Below are 19,325 nucleotides of genomic sequence, written 5' to 3'. Positions count from 1 at the left end.
ATATTAAAGGGGACTCTTCAAGTGGGGAATAAAAAGACCAAAAGCAACAAAGACTAGAAAGGAACAGAGAACATCACCAGAAACAACAACTTTACAGGTAACACAATGGTACTAAATTCATATCTTTCAATAATCACTCTAATTGTAAATGGACTGCTCCAATAAAAAGACATAGGGTTTGAAATGGATAAAAAAACAAGACCATCTATATGCTGCCTACAAGAGACTCATTTTAGATTTAAAGACACCTGTACATTGAAAGTGAGGGGATGGAGAACCATTTATCATGCTAATGGTCATCAAAAGAAGGCTGGAGTAGCCATACTTACATAAGACAAACTAGATTTTAAACCAAAGACTGTAATAAGAGATGAAGAAGGGCACTATATCATAACAAAGGGGTCTATCCAGCAAGAAAATCTAACAATTATAAATATTTATGCCCCCAACTTGGGAGCCCCCTAATACATAAAACAATAACAAACATAAAGGAACTCATTAGTTATAATAAAATAATAATAGGAGACTTTAACACCCCACTTACAGCAATGGACAGATGATCTAAGCAGAAAATCTATAAGGAAACAACTGACCAGATGGACTTAATAGACATATTCAGAACATTTCATCCTAAAGCAGCAGAATACACATTCTTTTCCAGTGCACATGGGATAGTCTCCAGAATAGATCACATACTGGGTCACAAATCAGGCCTCAACAAGTACTATAAGATTGAGATCTTACCATGTGTATTTTCTGACCACAATGCTATGAAACTTGAAGTCAACCAGAAGAAAAAATTTGGAAAGACCCCAAATACATGGAGGTTAAATAACATGCTACTAAAGAATGAATGGGTCAACCAGGAAATTAAAGAAGAAATTTAAAAAATACCTGGAAACAAATGAAAATGAGAACACAACAGTCCAAAACCTTTGGAATGTGGCAAAAGTGGTCATAAGAGGGAAGTATGTAGCAATACAGACTTTCTCAAGAAGCAGGAAAAGTCTCAAATACACAACGTAACCTTATACCCAAAGGAGCTAGAAAAGGAACAGCAAATAAAGCTTAAAGCTAGGAGAAGGGATATAATAAAGATTTGAGCAAAAATAAATGATATAGAAACAAACAAACAAACAAAAACCAGTAGAACAGATCAATGAAACCAGGAGCCTATTCTTTGAAAGAATCAATAAAATTGATATACCCCTAGCCGGACTTATCAAAAGGAAAAGAGAAAGGACCCAAATAAATAAAATCATGAATGAGAAGAGAGATACCAACCAACACCACAGAAATACAAATGATAATAAGAGAATATTATGAAAAACTATATGCCAACAAACTGGGCAATCTGGAAGAAATGGATAAATTCCTAGAGGGGCACCTGAGTGGCTCATATGGTTAAGCGTCTGCCTTCGGCTCAGGTCATAATCCCAGACTGGGATCGAGCCCCACATCAGGCTCCCTGCTCAGTGGAGAGCCTGCTTCTCCCTCTGCCTGTGCTCTCTCTTTCTCTCCCTCTCTCTCTTTCACTCTCACTCTATCTCAAATAAATAAAATCTTTAAAAATAAATAAATAAAATAAGTTCCTAGAAACTTACAAACTACCAAAACCAAAACAGGAAGAAATAGAAAATTTGAACCGACCAATAGCCAGCAAAGAAATTGAATCATTAATCAAAAATCTCCCAACAAACAAAAGTCCACGGCCAGATGGCTCCCAGAGGAATTCTACCAAACACTTAAAGAAGAGTTAATACCTATTCTTCTCAAACTGTTCCAAAAACTGGAAATGGAAGGAAAACTTCCAAACTCATTCTTATGAGACCAGCATTACCTTGATTCCAAAACCAGATGAAGACCACACTAAAAAAGAGAATTACAAGCCAATATCCTTGATGAACATGGACGCAAAAATTCTCAATACAATACTAGCAAATCAAATCCAACAGTATATTAAAAGAATCATTCACCACAATCAAGTAGGATTTATTCCTGGGCTGCAAGTGTGGTTCAATATTCACAAATCAATCAATGTGATACACCACATTAATAAAATAAAGGATAGGAACATTATGATCCTTTCAATAGATGCAGAAAAAGCATTTGACACAGTACAGCATCCATTCTTGATAAAAACCCTCAACAAAGTAGGAATAGAGGGAACATACCTCAAAATCCTAAAGGCCATATATGAAAGACCCACAGCTATATCATCCTCAATGGGGAAAAACTGAGAACTTTTTCTCTATGATCAGGAACAAGACAAGGATGTCCACTCTCAACACTGTTAATTTAACATAATACTATAAGTCCTAGCTTCAGCAGACAACAAAAAGAAATAAAAGGTATCCAAATCAGCAAGGAAGAAGTCAAATTTTCACTATTCACAGACAACATACTCTATGTAGAAAACCCAAAAGACCCCACCAAAAACTGCTAGAACAGATACACGAATTCAGTAAAGTCGCAGGACATAAAATCAATATACAGAAATCTGTTAAATTTTTATACATTAATAATGAAGCAGTTGAAAAAGAAATCAAGGAATTAATCCCATTTACAACTGCACCAAATACTATAAGATACCTAGGAATAAATCTAACCAAAGGAGTGAAAGATCTGTACTCTGAAAACTATAGAACACTTACAAAAGGCATTGAGGATGACACAAAGAAACAGAAAAACATTCCATACTCATGGATGGGAAGAACAAATGGAGTGTTAAAATGTCTATGCTACTCAAAGCAATCTACACATTTAATGCAATCCCTATCAAAATACCACCAGCTGTGCAGAAGCTTTTTATCTTGATGAAGTCCCAAAGTTCATTTTTGCTTTTGTTTCAGTAGCTTTTAGAGATGTATCTTGAAAGAAGTTGCTGTGGCTGATGTCAAAGAGGTTATGGCCTATGTTGTCCTCTAGGATTTTGATGGACTCCTGTCTCACATTGAGGTCTTTCATCCATTTTGAGTTTATCTTTGTGTGTGGTGTTAGAGAATGGTCGAGTTTCATTCTTCTGCATGTGGCTGTCCAATTTTCCCAGCACCATTTATTGAAGAGAAGTGTGTTTTTTTTTCCACAGCATATTTTTTCCTGCTTTGTCGAAGTTTATTTGACCATAGATTTGAGGGTCCATATCTGGTCTCTCTATTCTGTTCCATTGGCCTATATGTCTGTTTTTGTGCCAGTACCATGCTGTCTTGGTGATCACTGCTTTGTAATATAGCTTGAAATCAGGCATTGTGATGCCCCCAGCTTTGTTTTTCTTTTTCAACATTTCCTGGGCGATTCGGGGTCTTTTCTGATTCCATACAAATTTTAGGATTGTTTGTTCCAGCACTTTGAAAAAATGTCATTGGAATTTTGATCAGGATGGCACTGAAGGTATAGATTGCTCTGGGTAACATAGACATTTTAACAATGTTTATTCTTCCGATCCAACAGTCAACAAAACAAGGAGGCAACCCACAGAATGGGAGAAGACATTTGCAAATGACACTACAGATAAAGGGCTGGTATCCAAGATGTATAAAGAACTTCTCAAACTCAACACCCAAAAAACAAAGAATCAAGTCAAAAAATGGGCAGAAGACATGAACAGACACTTCTCCGAAGAAGACATACAAATGGCTAACAGACACAGGAAAAAATGTTCATCATCATTAGCCATCAGGGAAATTCAAATTAAAACCACATTGAGATATCACCTTACACCTGGCAAAAATTGACAGGGCAAGAAACAACAAATGTTGGAGAGGTTGTAGAGAAAGGGGAACCCTCTTACACTGTTGATGGGAATGCAAGTTGGTACAGCCACTTTGGAAAACAGTGTAGAGGTTCCTCAAAAAATTGAAAATAGAGCTACCCTATGATCCAGCAACTGCACTGCTGGGTATTTACCCCAAAGACACAGATGTAGTGAAAAGAAGGGCCATATGCATCCCAATGTTCACAGCAGCAATGTCCGCAATAGTCAAACTGCGGGAAAGAGCCGAGATGCCCTTCAACAGATGAATGGATAAAGAAGATGTGGTCCATATATACAATGGAATATTACTCAGCCATCAGAAAAGATGAATACCCAACTTTTGCATCAACATGGATGGGACTGGAGGAGATTATGCTAAGTAAAATAAGTCAAGCAGAGAAAGTCAATTACCATATGGTTTCACTTATTCGTGGAACATAAGGAATACCATGGAGGTCATTAGGAGAAGGAAGGGAAAAATGAAGGGGGGCAATCGGGGGGAGAGATGAACCATGAGAGACTGTGGACTCTGAGAAATAAACTGAGGGTTTTAGAGGAGAGGGGGGTGGGGGGATGGGTTAGCCCAGTGCTGGGTATTAAGGAGGGCACGTACTGCATGGAGCACTGGGTGTTATACGAAAACAATGAATTGTGGATCACCACATCAAAAACTAATGATGTATTGTATGGTGACTAACATAACATAATAAAATAAAATTAAAAAAAAAGAAATACCAAATAAAATCAAATGTGTAATATTATCATAAAAAAAAATCACCAGCTGTTTTCATAGGGCTAGAACAATTAATTCTAAAATTTGTATGGAACCACAAAGACCCTGAATAGCCATAGCTATCTTGAAAAAGAAAAGCAAAACTGGAGGCATCACAATTCTGGACTTCAAGTTATATTACAAAACTAGTCATCAAGACAGTATGGTACTGGCACAAAAACAGACACATAGATCAATGGAACAGAAATGTTCCATTTGTTTTCCAACAGAAAACCCAGAAATGGACCCTCAATTCTATGGTCAACTAATCTTTGACAAAGCAAGAAAGAATATCCAATGAAAAAAGACAGTCTCTTCAACAAATGAGTGTTGGGAAAACTGGACAGCCACATTCAGAAGAATGAAAGTGGACCACTTTCTTAAACCATACACAAAAATAAATTCAACTAGACATGTCCTCAGAGGCAAGGGAAACAAAAGCAAAAATGAACTATTGGGACTTCATCAAGATAAACATCTTCTGCACAGCAAAGGAAATAATCAACAAAACTAAAAGGCAACCTATGGAATGGGAGAAGATATTTGCAAATGACATATTTGATAAAGGGTTAGTATCAAAAATCTATAAAGAATTTATCAAACTCAACACCCAAAAAAACAAATAATCAGTTAGGAAATGGCAGAAGAGGGGCGCCTGGGTGGCTCAGTCGTTAAGTGTCTGCCTTCGGCTCGGGTCAAGATCCCAGGGTCCTGGGATCAAGCCCCGCATCGGGCTCCCTACTCCGCGGGAAGCCTGCTTCTTCCTCTCCCACTCCCCCTGCTTGTGTTCCCTCTCTCGCTGTGTCTCTCTCTGTCAAATAAATAAATAAAACCTTAAAAAAAAAAGAAATGGCAGAAAACATGAATAGACATTTTTCCAAAGACATACAGATGGCTAACAGCACATGAAAAGATGCCCAACATAACTCATCAGCAGGGAAATACAAATCAAAACCACGATAAAACACTACCTCACACCCGTTAGAATGGCTAAAATTAACAACACAGGAAACATAGATGTTGGTGAGGATTCGAAGAAAGGGGAAACCTCTCACACTGTTAGTGGGAATGCAAATGGGTGCAGCCACTCTGGAGAACAGTATGGAGGTTCCTCAAAAAGTTAAAAATAGAACCACCCTACGACTCAGCAATCGCACTACTAGGTATTTACCCAAAGGACACAAAAATACTGATTTGAAGGGACAGACACCTGTACCCCAATATTTACAGCAGCATTATCAACAATAGCCAAATTATAGAAGGATCCCAAATGTCCATCAACTGATGATATATATATATATCATCATGCATATGTCCACTATATATATATATATATATATATGCACAATGGAATATTATTCAGCCATAAAAAGAATGAAATCTTGTCATTTGCAATGACATGGATGGAGGTAGAGTGTACTATAATAAGCAAAATAATTCGGTCAGAGAAAGACAAATACCATGTCATTTCACTCAGATGTGTAATTTAAGAAACTAAACAGATGAACATAGGCAGAAAAAAGAGGCAAACCATAAAATAGACTCTTAACTATAGAGACCAAACTGAGGGTTGCTGGAGGGGAGGTGGGTGGGGGGATGTGACAAATGGGTAATGGGTATTAACAGGCACTTGTTGTGATGAGCCCTGGGTATTACATGTAAATGATGAATCACTAAATTTTACTCCTGAAACTAATATTACACTATACGTTAACTAACTAGAATTTAAATAAAAACTTGAAACAAAACAAAAAATAGAATCATAGAGTTAGCAGTACAAAGATTAAAGAAACACCCAAGGCCTCTTGAGCATCACTTCTTCATTAAACTGCCAACCCCCATGGCCTCATTTTCACATATGGACAGTTGCTCCTTCTCTCCTGTTGCCAAAGCTTAATTTGGTTGCTTTGCTTCCCAGATACTACGGCTTTTTGCAAAGATTTAGTTCATAAGACTAAGTCTTAGGTTTTCTACAGTAAGTTTCCCCTCCAAAGGAAGGGCTATTCTGTGTAATTAAGCTCAAAGAGTAAGTCAAGTTTAAATTAGTAACTTTAAAATGCAATGGATCTAGATTAGAACATTTTTATAGGCAATGAAAGGAATGTGTGCAAGTTGTCTATTATGGAGTAGACAATTAATAAATGCTAGCTGAATGAATTAGTTTAGACATCATGCCAATTTTCAGTTTTTAATTGGCAGGAGTGATACTTCCTGCACACCAGGTTATGAAGAAAAAAGGTAGTATAAAGTGAAAAAGCATTTTGTAAAATTTCAAGTGCAGTAGGTATGTTGGTGGTATCTGTCTATAATGCCATCTATTCCAAAGACAGTATTTATGGGGCCTGGGAACAATTAATCTGGATCATCAAGTAGAAAGACTATGTGGAAAATGAGTTTAAAGTCAAAATCCCAGTCTATAGGAGAAAAATAAACCAACTTCCAGACTGGTTAAAAGCTTTCTAATAAGTTTATTGTAGTTAACAAAATATATTATGTTAGTATAATCTAACATCTTGAGAAAATCATATTTGGTAATGAAAACTTCCTTGTCTCTATAGAAAGAAGATCCAAAGCTTGCTATTAAAAGCTTGAAAGCAGGGTGGAACTTTTGGAATGACAGAGTAAGGAGCTCAGTGGACCTTCTCCCCAGCAAAACCACATTCTAATTGGTGAACATTATTTTAAAAAAACAAAAACAAACAAAAAACATATAAAGTCTTTAGAAATTGTCCTAAGGGCATACAGCAAATGGAGAAACATTTAATCAAGAAAATCTACTAAATCTCAGAACAGGCAAGAGTCTGGCATTTGACTAAGATACAGTCCATTACCCCCATTCCACCAATGCTATGTTACAGAAGATCTACCTCAGTCATGTGCAGAAAAGAAGACAGGAGCTTCCTTTCCCTCCAGCTCCTAGTCCTGGGCTAGTTTCATCCTGGAAGGGGCAGACTGCTAGTGTTTCTCATCTTCTTCAGCCTAGAGGTATAGGTCTATTCTGAACAGGCAACAGAGGAGACTGACCTCCTTGCTCCTCCACCCAGTCCCAGTTCATTTGGTGGAAACTCTACTCCAGGCCCAGTAGGTTAAGAATACTGAGTCCTGATTGCTACCAACCTAGTTGAAGACCAGGGCTGCCAATACCCCTCCAACCAAAATGCAGGTATCCCTGAGGGAAAAGTCAACTCCCACCTCCAGCCCCAGGTGTAGTGGCACAGGGGTTCTACTGAAGGGAAAAGACACACCATAAGGTCAAAGAGCTCCACATCTCTCTCTGAAGGGATTGACTTTATCTGGAACAGAAAATAGAGAACCTCATACCTAAGAACATTATTGAAAAAAAAATGGATATCTTGAGGAAAAACAACCAAGAAGCCCAAAGCCCGAATACAAGCCAAATGGTGGAGAATACAGAAATTTAATACAGAGAACCAGGGATAACCAAGAAAAGCCCTCCTGAAATTACAATTAAACATGAGAGTCAGGAAGGCTGTGTACAAGCACTAGGTTGTATTCACCCAGGAATGATCAGAGCAGGTCATGGGACAAACTTGAAAACATTTCCTAAGCTGCACATGGATGGATCAACACAGGGTGGAAGTCTCACTGGCACAAGGGGCTTAAACACAGCCTCTGACCAAACAGTGAATAACTGTCCTTTCTCCACTAAACTTTACTTTTATTTAAAAAAATAAAAATAAATCAGTTATCCATATGTTTGTGGGTCTATTTCTGGAATCTGTTCTGTTCTAATAATCATTTTCTCTATCTTGCTGCCAATACTACACTGTTTTGATGACTGTAGATTCACACTGAATCTTTAAATCAGGTAGTGTTAGTGCTCCAAATCTGTTCTTTTTCAGAATTGCTTGGCTATACTAGGTCCTTTCAATTTTGATTGGGATGGCATAGTGATCTATTTGGAGATCACTGCTATCTCAACAATACTGAGTATTCCAACCCACAAATGAGGCATATCTCTTGACTTATTTAGGTCTTAACTTTTTTCAGTAATGTTTTCTGGTTTTCAGTGTATAGATCTTGTACATCATTTATGCAAGATTCATGCCTAAGTATTCCATATTTCTATTATTGTAAATGGAATTACACGTAAATTTCAATTTCTGATTGACTGTTGCTTGTATTTAGAGATACATTATTTTTTGTACATGGATCCAGTATTCAGCAACCTTACTAAACCCTCTTATTTGTTCTAGATTTTTGGACATTCCATCAGATTTTCTAGGCATATATCTATCTATAAAATAGGCATTTTATAGATAGATATAGATAGCCTCACTTTCTTTTAGCATATAGATGCCTGTTATTTCTTTTTCATGCCTTCTTTTTCTTGCCTTATTGCACTGATTATCATCTCAAGTACAATGTCAAGTAAAGAATGGACATAATTTATTTTTCCTGGTCTTAGTCAGAAAGTATTCAGTCTTTCACTCTTAAGTCTGATATTAGATATAAGTATTTTGTAGATGCCCCTTATGTTAGGGGTCTCCAAAATCACCCTTGGGCTCATAGGAGGACTCACAGGACTCGGAAGTTGTTCTACTCACGGTTACAGTTTATTATAGTAAAAACATACACAGTGAAATAAGCAAAAGGGAAAAGCGCATGGAGTGACATCCAGAGGAAACGACGCATAAGCTTCCAAGTGTTCCCTCCCAGTGGAGTCACAGAGGACACACTTAATTCTCCCAGCAACCATATGTGACCAGTGCAAAATGTTGCCAACCAGGGATGCTCACCTGAGCCTAGGTGTCCAGGGTTTTTTACTAGGAGTTAGTCATACAAGTATATAGCACCCTACGTGACTGACCTCAGCTGCTGACATTCTAGACCTCCAGAGAGAAAGCAGGTGTTCACCATAAATCACACTGCCAGTGTAAACTATCTGGATAAACTGGTATAGCATAGCTCAAGATCTCAGGTATGCAAATACACTCATTAGACAAACCATTCTAAGAGCTCAGTTCTCTGGAGCTAGGGAAAGGACAGTCATGGAAACAGGCCTTTCTTGAAAATGTACATGGTTTGAGCACTCTAGGCCTGCTGAGTTAGCCCTTTTCTGCATACCCCTTATCAGGCTGAGCAAGTTCCCTTCTATTCCTAGGTTGCTGAGAGTTTTTATCAGGGATACTAGATTTTGTCAAATGCTTTCCTGCATACACTGAAATGATCGTATGGTTTTTCATTTTAGTTTGTTTATATGGTAAATTACTTTGTTGCTGTTCAAATATTAAACCAACCTTGCATTTTTAGGATAAACACCATTTGGTAATTACGAATTAACCTTCTTATATGTTAGACTCAATTCGCTAAAATTTCGCTTAAAATGTTTATCTATGTTCATTAGGGATATTCGTCTATAGTTTCTTGTAATGTCTTTGGTTTTGGTATCAGGGTAATGATGGCTTCATAGAATGAGTTGTGAAGTATAACCTTCTCTTCAATTTTCTGAAAGCTTGTGCAGAATTAGTATTGTTTCTTCCTTAAATATTGTTAGAATTTACAGGGAAACCATCTGTGACTGGAGTTTTCTTTGTGGGTAGGCCTTTTCCATAAATTTAAACTCCTTAAGAGATTTGGGATTATTCGTGTTATTTCTTCTTGAGGGAACTTTGGTAGTCTGTGTCTTAGGATATGCCCGTTTCATCTAAGTGGTCATACTGATTGACATTAAATTGTTCATAACATTCCCTTATTACCCTTTAATGTCTGTAGGGATGTTACCTCTCTCATTGTCAGTAATAATTTGTATTCTTTTTCTCCTGATCTGTCTGGCTGGAGGTTTATCAATTCTACTGATGTTCCTCAAAACAAACAAACAAAAAAACAGCTTCTGCTTTCATTAATTTTTTGGTCTTCGTTTCAGTGATTTCCATTCTAAATTTTATTTCCTTGCCCCTGCTTGAGTTTAACTTGCTCTTCTTTTTCTAGTTTCTTAAGGAGGAAGCTGTAGCCACTATTTGTGACATTTCATTTCCAATATAGGCATCAAAGTAGCCATAACTTTCCCTCTAAGTACTGTTATAGCAACATACCACAAATTTGATATGTTGTCTTCACATTTTCTCTCTTTGACTAATGGGTTAAAGTGATATTTATTTACCAAATGCTTACAGGTTTTACAGATCTTTCTTTTACTGAATTCTAATTTAATTCCATTTTGATCAGATAGCATACTGTACATGACTTGAATTCTTTTAAATGTACTAAGACTTGTTTTACAGCCCAGAATATGGTCTATCACATGAAATGTTCCCCTTGTAGTTGAAAAAAAAATTGTACTCAACTGTTAAGTGTAATGGTCTATAAATGTCAATTAGGTCAAGTTGGTTGATAGTGCTGTTTGAGTCCTCTGTATCCTTGCTCATGTGTACCTACTTATTCTAGCAATTATTGAGAGGAGTATTAAAATCTCCAACTAGAATGGGATTGATTTGTCTATTTCCCCTTACAGTTCCATTAATTTTGCTTCATGTATTTTGAAGCTCTATTATCAGGTATATAAATGTTTAGGATTGTCACTGATTAACTGAACTCTTTATCATAGGAAATGACGTTCTTTATCCCTGATAATATCATTAATCTGAAATCTAATATACCACTCAAGCTTTCTCTTGACTGGTGTCAGCACCATAGCTCTCTTTCCATTTAGTTTTATCCTGTTTGTGTCTTTATATTCAAAGTGTGTTTCTTGTAGACAACTTAAGAGTCAGGTCTTAACTTTTTACTCTAATCTGACAATCTGCGTTCCAATTGACATGTTTGCAGCATTTACTTTGGTATGATTATTGATATAGTTAGGTTTAAGTTTATCATCTTGTTATTTGCTTTTGTTCCATCTGTTCTTCGGTTCCCCTTTTCATCTTTTTCAATCTTCTTTTAGATTGAGTAATTTTAGGATTCCATTTTATCTCCTTTGGTGGATTAACTATAATTCTTTGTCTACAGACACCATTTTCATTGCCTCACTTTCCATTCACTCTAAAACCCACTCTAATTTAGCTTTTCTAGCTTCTGGCCCAATATCTTCCACCACCATCACAAACAAGCAAACAAACAAGAAACAGCACTTGCTAGGACTTCCAATGAGCTTCAATGTTGCTAAATCCTATGCTCTTTTATCAGTTCTCATCTTACTTGACTGCTCAGTAACATTCCACAGTTTACCCTCTGTCCTATATAACTCTTTTCTTGATTTCCATGAAATCATACTCTCTAGATTGTCTTGAATTTTTGGCCACAAGTTCTTGGTCTCCTTTGTACCTTAATTTCTATGCAGCCTGTAACTTTTAGGCTCTGTGGGCTCAGTCCTAGCCCCTTTTCTTGTCTTTCTCAGCATCTTCGAAACACGGTCAAGAATTATGAAGTAGTTCACAGGCGTTTTCAGAGGAGAAATTAAAGAAATTTGTTCATATATATTTGTAAAGTTGAAATATAAGAGTAATAATGATTTTCATGAAAACTTTAATTTCTTTAAAGTTACCAACTATGTCATTATGTTTAGTCTATGCTGATCAGTTCATATCAGCTAGCATTCAGCAAATATGGTGGTGTAAAACCAAGTAAACTTTCACATCATTTTAAAACAAAGCCTCAAATCAATTTACTTTGTTGATAGGGTAGAGAAGAGACTAAGACTAGAGAGGCATTCCTCAGCTAAAACAGGTAAAGGTCTTGATATCGTTGAGAAACAGTCCAAATTTAATGCCCAACCAAATTGTGAAAAGAAACAAGCTATTGACAAAATTTCTTTATTAAATGACTCTATTGGAAGTCACAGAGTATCAATGGCACATGTTAATGAGAGAGCAATTATTATCACATGAGTGTTTCAGCATATACTTTGTTTTAAAATTGAACAAACTACTTGTAGAGAAAACATAAATCAGTTCTTATAGCATATATACTCTGTAATGAGGTAGAAGTACTCAACAACTTTTTGTTCTGCTTATCAGTGAAAACTCACAGCACAAAGACCGTTTTCATTTAGACGATGATGCTTCTGTGAGCTGTGACATGGGCTGGAAAAGGTGCAACCCACCAAAACTGACAGACCATGAGCTATACAAACAGCAAGAAAAGGTATTGCTGCATCACTAAAAGGCGTTTTAAACACATGGAACAATTAGAAAGACGTAAACAATATGCCTCCTGATTGTAACTGAGTGTTGAAGAAAACAATGAAAATTAACTATCAGCAAATCTTGACAACTCAGTATGTGCTCTCGAATGTGTGGAAATGGCAGTGTTTACAAAATCACCCTTCTACTTGAGTTTAAAGGGTATCAAGGAAAAAAAGTGCTGACAAGAGTTTCCAAAAGGACAGATGAGATAAAAATATTTCTTTATGATGCTGTTAACACTAATAGCCATATTTGATTCCGAGAGGCCTACTTTAAGTATACAGCTAAAATACACTCAGCATCTGAAATAACCTAAGCCTACTATTTCAAGGCCAAAATTCCCAATTTTTAATGAGGAGAACAAGATACCAGATTTTTCAGTCACGAAACTATGCTACAAATGGTTCAATTGCTAGGGTGTGATTCCTTCCCAGATTCTGATGGCTTTCTTCACTCATCAGAGAGTGAGACTGATTTTATTATTGTGGATATATAAAGAACACATCCAAATGTCACAACATAACTCCAACAGATACTTTCCAGAGACTGAAGTAATCAAAGAAAGACTAAGAATACATTTGCTTCTATCTTCCAAATGTTCAGGCTGGTTGAAACATTTGCTCCTACAGTTACTTAATCTTTTAAGTGTGTCAATTTGGCAACTGATTGGACACTAGGAATAGTCTTCTGGGAGAAATCTTCTCATACTTTCCCAATATGTGTTTGATCTTGGCATTCTAAAACATCTGACAGAGCCAGCAAACACCAGTTGCAAATCTTGACAATCTATAATTGTAACATGGAATTTCCTAATTTAGTACAAATACAGGATAAAAAAAAAAAAAAAAGTCAGGGACGCCTGGGTGGCTCAGTCAGTTAAGCGTCTGCCTTCAGCTCAGGTCATGATCCCGGGGTTCTGGGATCAAGCCCCACATCAGGCTCCTTGCTTAGCGGGGAGCCTGCTTCTCCCTCTCCCTCTGCCTGCCGCTCCCCCTGGTTGTGCTCTCTCGCTTTCTGTCAAATAAATAAATATATAATCTTTAAAAAAAAAAAAAATCAGTGTCTGGATCTAACCTACATCTCGAGCTATCTTTCAACAAGTTAAATTAAAAACTAATGATGTACTGTATGGTGACCTAACATAATAAAATAAAGTAAAAGAAAATAAGTTAGATACACACTTTGTAAGAGGCTGCAAAACTATCTTTTTTCTATAATGAAAACATTAATTTTTTTAAATACTACTATCTTCTTTAAGATTGGTGATCTGCAACGGTACTAAAAGTTTGAGAAACACTGTCCTAGGGGTCTCACTTACCGTCATGATTTTAAAAGCCATCCACACAGACTAAGACCAAAATTGCCACTTCTCACCTACTCTCCAGACCCACCTACCAATTGCCTCTTTGGCTTTATTGCTTGAATGCTTCATAGGCGCATTAAACCTATAAGAGGCCCAAAGCCAAACTCTTGGTCTCGGCCATATCTTCCCCTCTCCCCATCTCCCCATCTTAGTGAAAATATTTCATTCCTCCAGCTGCCTGTGCCAGAAACCTAGCACTCTCCATCCAAAGTGCAGTCTGAATGGATCCACCTATGTGTCTCTCTCCCTGCTATCACCAATTCAGTCCAGATCACCTTCATCCACCCCATGGACTACACTATAGCTCCCTAAGTGGTCTTACAATGGCCTTTCCGATGGCCCTCGGTATTAGTTTTCGATTGCTGCTGGAACAAATTACCACAAGCTTAGTGGCTTAAAGCAACACAAATTTATTATCTTACACCTCTGTTGAAGTCTGACATGAAACTCACTAGGCTAAAATCACCATGGGCTTGATTCCCTTCTGGAGGCTGTAACGGGGAATCTGTTTTGTTGGCCTTTCCAGCTTTTAAAAGCTACCCACATTTCTTGCCTTGTAGCCCCCTTACTTAATCTCCAAAGCCAGCAATGTCAACTATTCTTCCATAATAACACCTTTCTCTGACTCACTTCTTTTGTCTCCTTCTTCCGCTTTTAAGGATGCTTGTGGTTACACTGGGCCAACCTGGATAATCCAAAGTAATCAATCTCCCAATCACAACGTCAGCTGATTAGGATCTTAATTCCCCTTTGCTATGTAACCTAACATATTCACAGTGTCCGAGAATTAGGATGTGGGTATCTTTGGGAGGCCATTATTCTGCACCTCCTAATACATAACTCATTTTCCATACAGCAGCCAGAATGATCTTTTTAAAAACACAGATATGTTCCTTCCCCTTCCTATATAAAATCCTCTGATGGCCTCCCACTCCTCTAAGGATGATGTTCAAAATCCTAAACATGTGCCACAGAGCCGTGCTTGGCTAGTTCCTGCCTACCTCCTGGCCTCATGTGCTGGTTCACTGGGTTCCAGCCACACACAGCTTCTCTCTGCCTCAAACACCAAGCTCCTTTCTGCCTCAGGGTCTCCGCCCACACTGTTTCTGCTGTCTAAATAGCCCTCCTTGCCCCCCATCCAACCTTTACCTGGCTAACTCTTGCTCAATCCTTCAGATCGCTGTAAAAGTGGCTTTCAGAGAGTGGACTTAACCTATGTCCCAGTCTAATATTAACTCCCCCTATTATACATTGTCATTGTTCTTATTTTCTTTTAGAGCTTTTGCTGCAATTGCAGTTAAATGTTATTTGTATAATTATTGGCTTAATGTCTGCCTCCCTGCACTAGACTGCAAGCTCCTAAGGGCTGGGACCTGGTCTGTTTCATTCACCATTGTAAACGCTGAGGCTTAGAACGGATTGGCTTACCATAGGTGCTCAATATATAGATGAGTGCCATCAGATACTATTTCAAAAGCAGATCCGACTCTTAGAGGGTGAGTTGTATAAGCCACAGACCTCAACGTTTTGCGTATTTCAGACCAGGTGGGTCATACTCAGCATTTCACCTCACTCCATCCTTCAAACCTGTTAACAAAAGTCTGCCTCCAGCCTGTATCACAAACTCTGATACTCCAGAAACCATTAGACTCACTCCCTCGGCCTTGTGCTGCATCTGCTGTAGCCATCCTGGGGAGGCCGCAGCGTTTCCCTACTGCTGTTCATGTGCTGCACCCCTAGAAAAAAGTTCTAACATCATGGGAGTTGGTGTCACACAAAGGGCGTGATTTTCTGCAGCTCATTCTTATTCTCTGACTCCGTGTCTTTCCTCACAGGTCCTTCTCTACTCACTTTTAAGTCTTGTATGTTAAGGCAGACTGGAAAGAGTATGTGTTCTGGAGCCAGAAAGTCCTAGATTTACAACCCGGCTCTATCCTTATTCCGAAAGGTCACCAAACTTTGAGACCTAGTATCATCCTTGAAAAGGGGAGGCTAATCATTTATTAATTCCTACCTCACACAGGTATCAGATAAGCTCAGCGGGGGCATGCTTTGTTGAGTGCCGCCTCAGCCACCAAACCCTGGCACATCACACTACTCAAAGCTTAATTCAATCCACTACTGGCACAATTAGAAAGAATGCCAAGACACAGGTATCATATGAACCCATGACTGTACGTGGATCTACAAACACATCTTCACAGACACTATGTTCGCTGTAGAACTTTCATTTCCAGAAATGAATCCTACCTCCATCCTCCCCCAAGCCTGAGGGACGCTGCCTGACTCAGAAGAGATATTACACTCATGTTAGATACCACCACCCACAACCCCTCCATCCTCATTCTCTGAAAATGCCCATCCTGAGACTTGACTCATCAGACATGCACTTTTTCCATTTCACTCCTTAATCCAAACTGTACTTGCCCATCTTTCACCTTTGGGGTCTGTGGTCATTTTGCTCCTTTGCCCTTCCCAAAGAACCACCTCTATAACTTCGACACCTAGCTCAAATGTAACTTATGTTAGTGAACCTTCCTAGTCCCCCAGTATCCTCTGGGGGACTAGGAAGGTTCCACTCCCCAAACTATGTTGCCAGACCCCTGAGGGGCAGACTCTGACTTGATCCATATTTGTAATGCCCCTCCCTAGTGCCTAGAACGTTTTATATGTGGTAGATACTTAGTAAATATTTGTTGAGTGGGTGAAATAATGAATCAATGATTGGGTTCTCTGGTAGTCCAGTTTTGACGTACCAACTTGGAACTGTCAGAGAGACAACCAGTAGAAGTGTCCATCACCTGGCTCAGGAATAGGGTCAGGACTGAAAAGGTACATTTGGCAGGCATATTCACTACAGTAGTATCTGAAGCCTTGGAGCTCACCAAAAAAAGGATGTGCTGAGAAAAAACAAAGGTTAACAGTAGAACATTTCAGGGACAGAAGGAAGTGCAGTTAAGATTATGATTCAAAGATAAATCATAAAAAGAAGAAATCCAAAGCAGTAGAGACCCAGGAAAATAAAAAAGAGTCCTAAAAAACACCTCTAGTGCCTTAATGTTGCAGAAAGACAGAAGAGGTTGGAGGCATAAAAGTCACTACCGATGTGTTGATTCAAAAGTCCTTGGTGACCTCCTAGCAAGTGAGGTGTTAGGGGCAGAGGTGAGGCTGGAGGAGTAGAGGTATGAATAAGAATGACAAAAAGTATAAGACTATTCTTTCAAGAAGCGTGACAGAAAAAGGAGAGATAAGAATCATAGTGCCAAGTGAGTCTGGAAGCAGCTGTGAATATAAAATAACAGAGAAAAAGATGGCTCAGCAGGTAAAGCACCGCACCAATACACAAGGTTATCACTGCTGTCGCCCAGCAACAGGACGCGGGTACTCATATAATTCTGCCGCATACTCACCTGCATGGTCCTGAGAAAATCACTTCCCCCTCCCTTAGCTAACTCATCAGATTCTTTGAATAATATGAGTTCATATGTGGGAAGGAATTATGGAAGACTTTATCACTGAAAGCAAGGTCTTAATACTGTAATACATGGGTGTGTAATCTTACAGATGTTTGTCATTTTTCAGTTTCCTTCATCAGTGCGAGAAAAGGAAACTGAAACTCCCTCATATGTAACAGTGATTACTTACTCGCCGCCAAGAGGAATAAGAAAGACAATGACACAGAGGGCAGAGAAAGGCAGGATAAAGTCAAGGTACACAGAGTCAAAGCAGTGATGGCAACCCCTTCAATTCCTTTTCTACAGACTTTGCCATTTTTCTAAACTGGGGGACATTAGTCAAGGGCTACCTCCCCCAGGTGGATGGCGAACTGCCAAGAGCTCATACCAGAACTGAGTGCGCCTGCTACTTCTGTCAATCAGATCTGCCTTGGCAGGGACATAATGCTTACCTCAAGGTGCCTGTCAGTGAAAGGCTTGAGTAGATATCACTGACCTCACGACTGTCTTGAAAGATAAAATAAAATTTTGTACTGAGACAAAAGCTTATAACTCCTTGGTTATTCTGTTTTAGGTTTCTCCCCCAAGGAAATGTTATAAGCTCAGTGCTGATTTTCCACACTCAAACCATGTCATAGAGACTTTTCACTTGGAAGGGGCAGCTGCTTCCTGAGTATTACCATGGCCAGCATCAGTGTAACATTTTCTCAAAGCCAATATACAGAAGGTATATTTGCAATAGGAGGTATATCCGCAGCTCATGGGTGGTATATTAAGGCCATAGATGCTATCAAAAATATACAGGGAGAAATTAGGCAGAAGACCTCAATTAAAGCAGTTCACAGTGGCCTTGCTTCACAAAGTAGAATTTATTATCTCATTCAATGGTAAGAAATGGCAAATAGTAATTTCAACTGATGGGTAATGCAAAAGTCATCTGCATTTATCTTTAGGATACACTGTAGTTTTTTGTTTTTTTGTTTTTTTTTTAATTTCCAATGTGTTTGGCTTAGGGTAACAGTAAAATTAACTTTCAGGGGCGCCTGGGTGGCTCAGTCGGTTAAGCGGCTGCCTTCGGCTCAGGTCATGATCCCAGGGTTCTGGGATTGAGCCCCGCATCAGGCTCCCTGCTCGGCGGAGAGCCTGCTTCTCCCTCTCCCTCTGTCTGCCGCTCTGCCTACTTGTGCTCTCTCTCTATCTCTGTTAAATAAATAAATAAAAATCTTTAAAAAAAATTAATTTTCATCCCATGAGCATAGCTGGACAAACTGTCCAGATACTGCTTCTATTACTATAAACTAACAAATTACTAGAGAAACACACATATAGAACGTTGACTGTATTTTTAAAAACTAAACTGTCCTTATTGGCAGAATTCATATGTTCATAGGAAGGAAACCAGTACAGTAAGAAAACACAGTAGCATTAAGACATACTAGGGTAGCACGATAAGGGTTGAAAGAAGAATGTGGGATTATATGTGGAAGGTTTGCCACTATTAACAAAGGTCAGTCTGCTCTGGTGAACTCAAGCAAAATCGTTAGGGTGATGTCAGAAGAAACAGCGTTCCTTACAAAGAAATGAGATAATGCTATATAAAAAACAAATTTATAAGACATTCACTAATGTCTTTATAATCCTTACAAACATACAAATTGCTGAAGTATACGTGATGGAGGAGGGAGAATGAACAGTAGGAGCAAAGGACTCCCTCTAGTACTAATCCAGTCACCTTTGCTAATTCAACAGATATTTACTGAGTGCCTACTAAGTGCCAGGCTCTGTTCTCTAGCCTAAAGATACCGAAATAAACAAAACAGACAAAAATCCCTGCCCA

At 38.4% G+C, this 19,325-nt stretch overlaps 1 protein-coding gene across 4 annotated transcripts in view; it reads right to left on the bottom strand.

The window, feature by feature from the left end:
- PARP11 (poly(ADP-ribose) polymerase family member 11) overlaps window positions 1–19,325 on the bottom strand; it is a 44,446-nt gene that overhangs the window by 23,500 nt on the left and 1,621 nt on the right. The window lies entirely within an intron of this gene.

The sequence above is a fragment of the Zalophus californianus genome, chromosome 9, assembly GCF_009762305.2.
Source record: "Zalophus californianus isolate mZalCal1 chromosome 9, mZalCal1.pri.v2, whole genome shotgun sequence".
Taxonomy (NCBI): domain Eukaryota; kingdom Metazoa; phylum Chordata; class Mammalia; order Carnivora; family Otariidae; genus Zalophus; species Zalophus californianus.
This window is presented reverse-complemented; position numbering and strand designations above follow the sequence as displayed.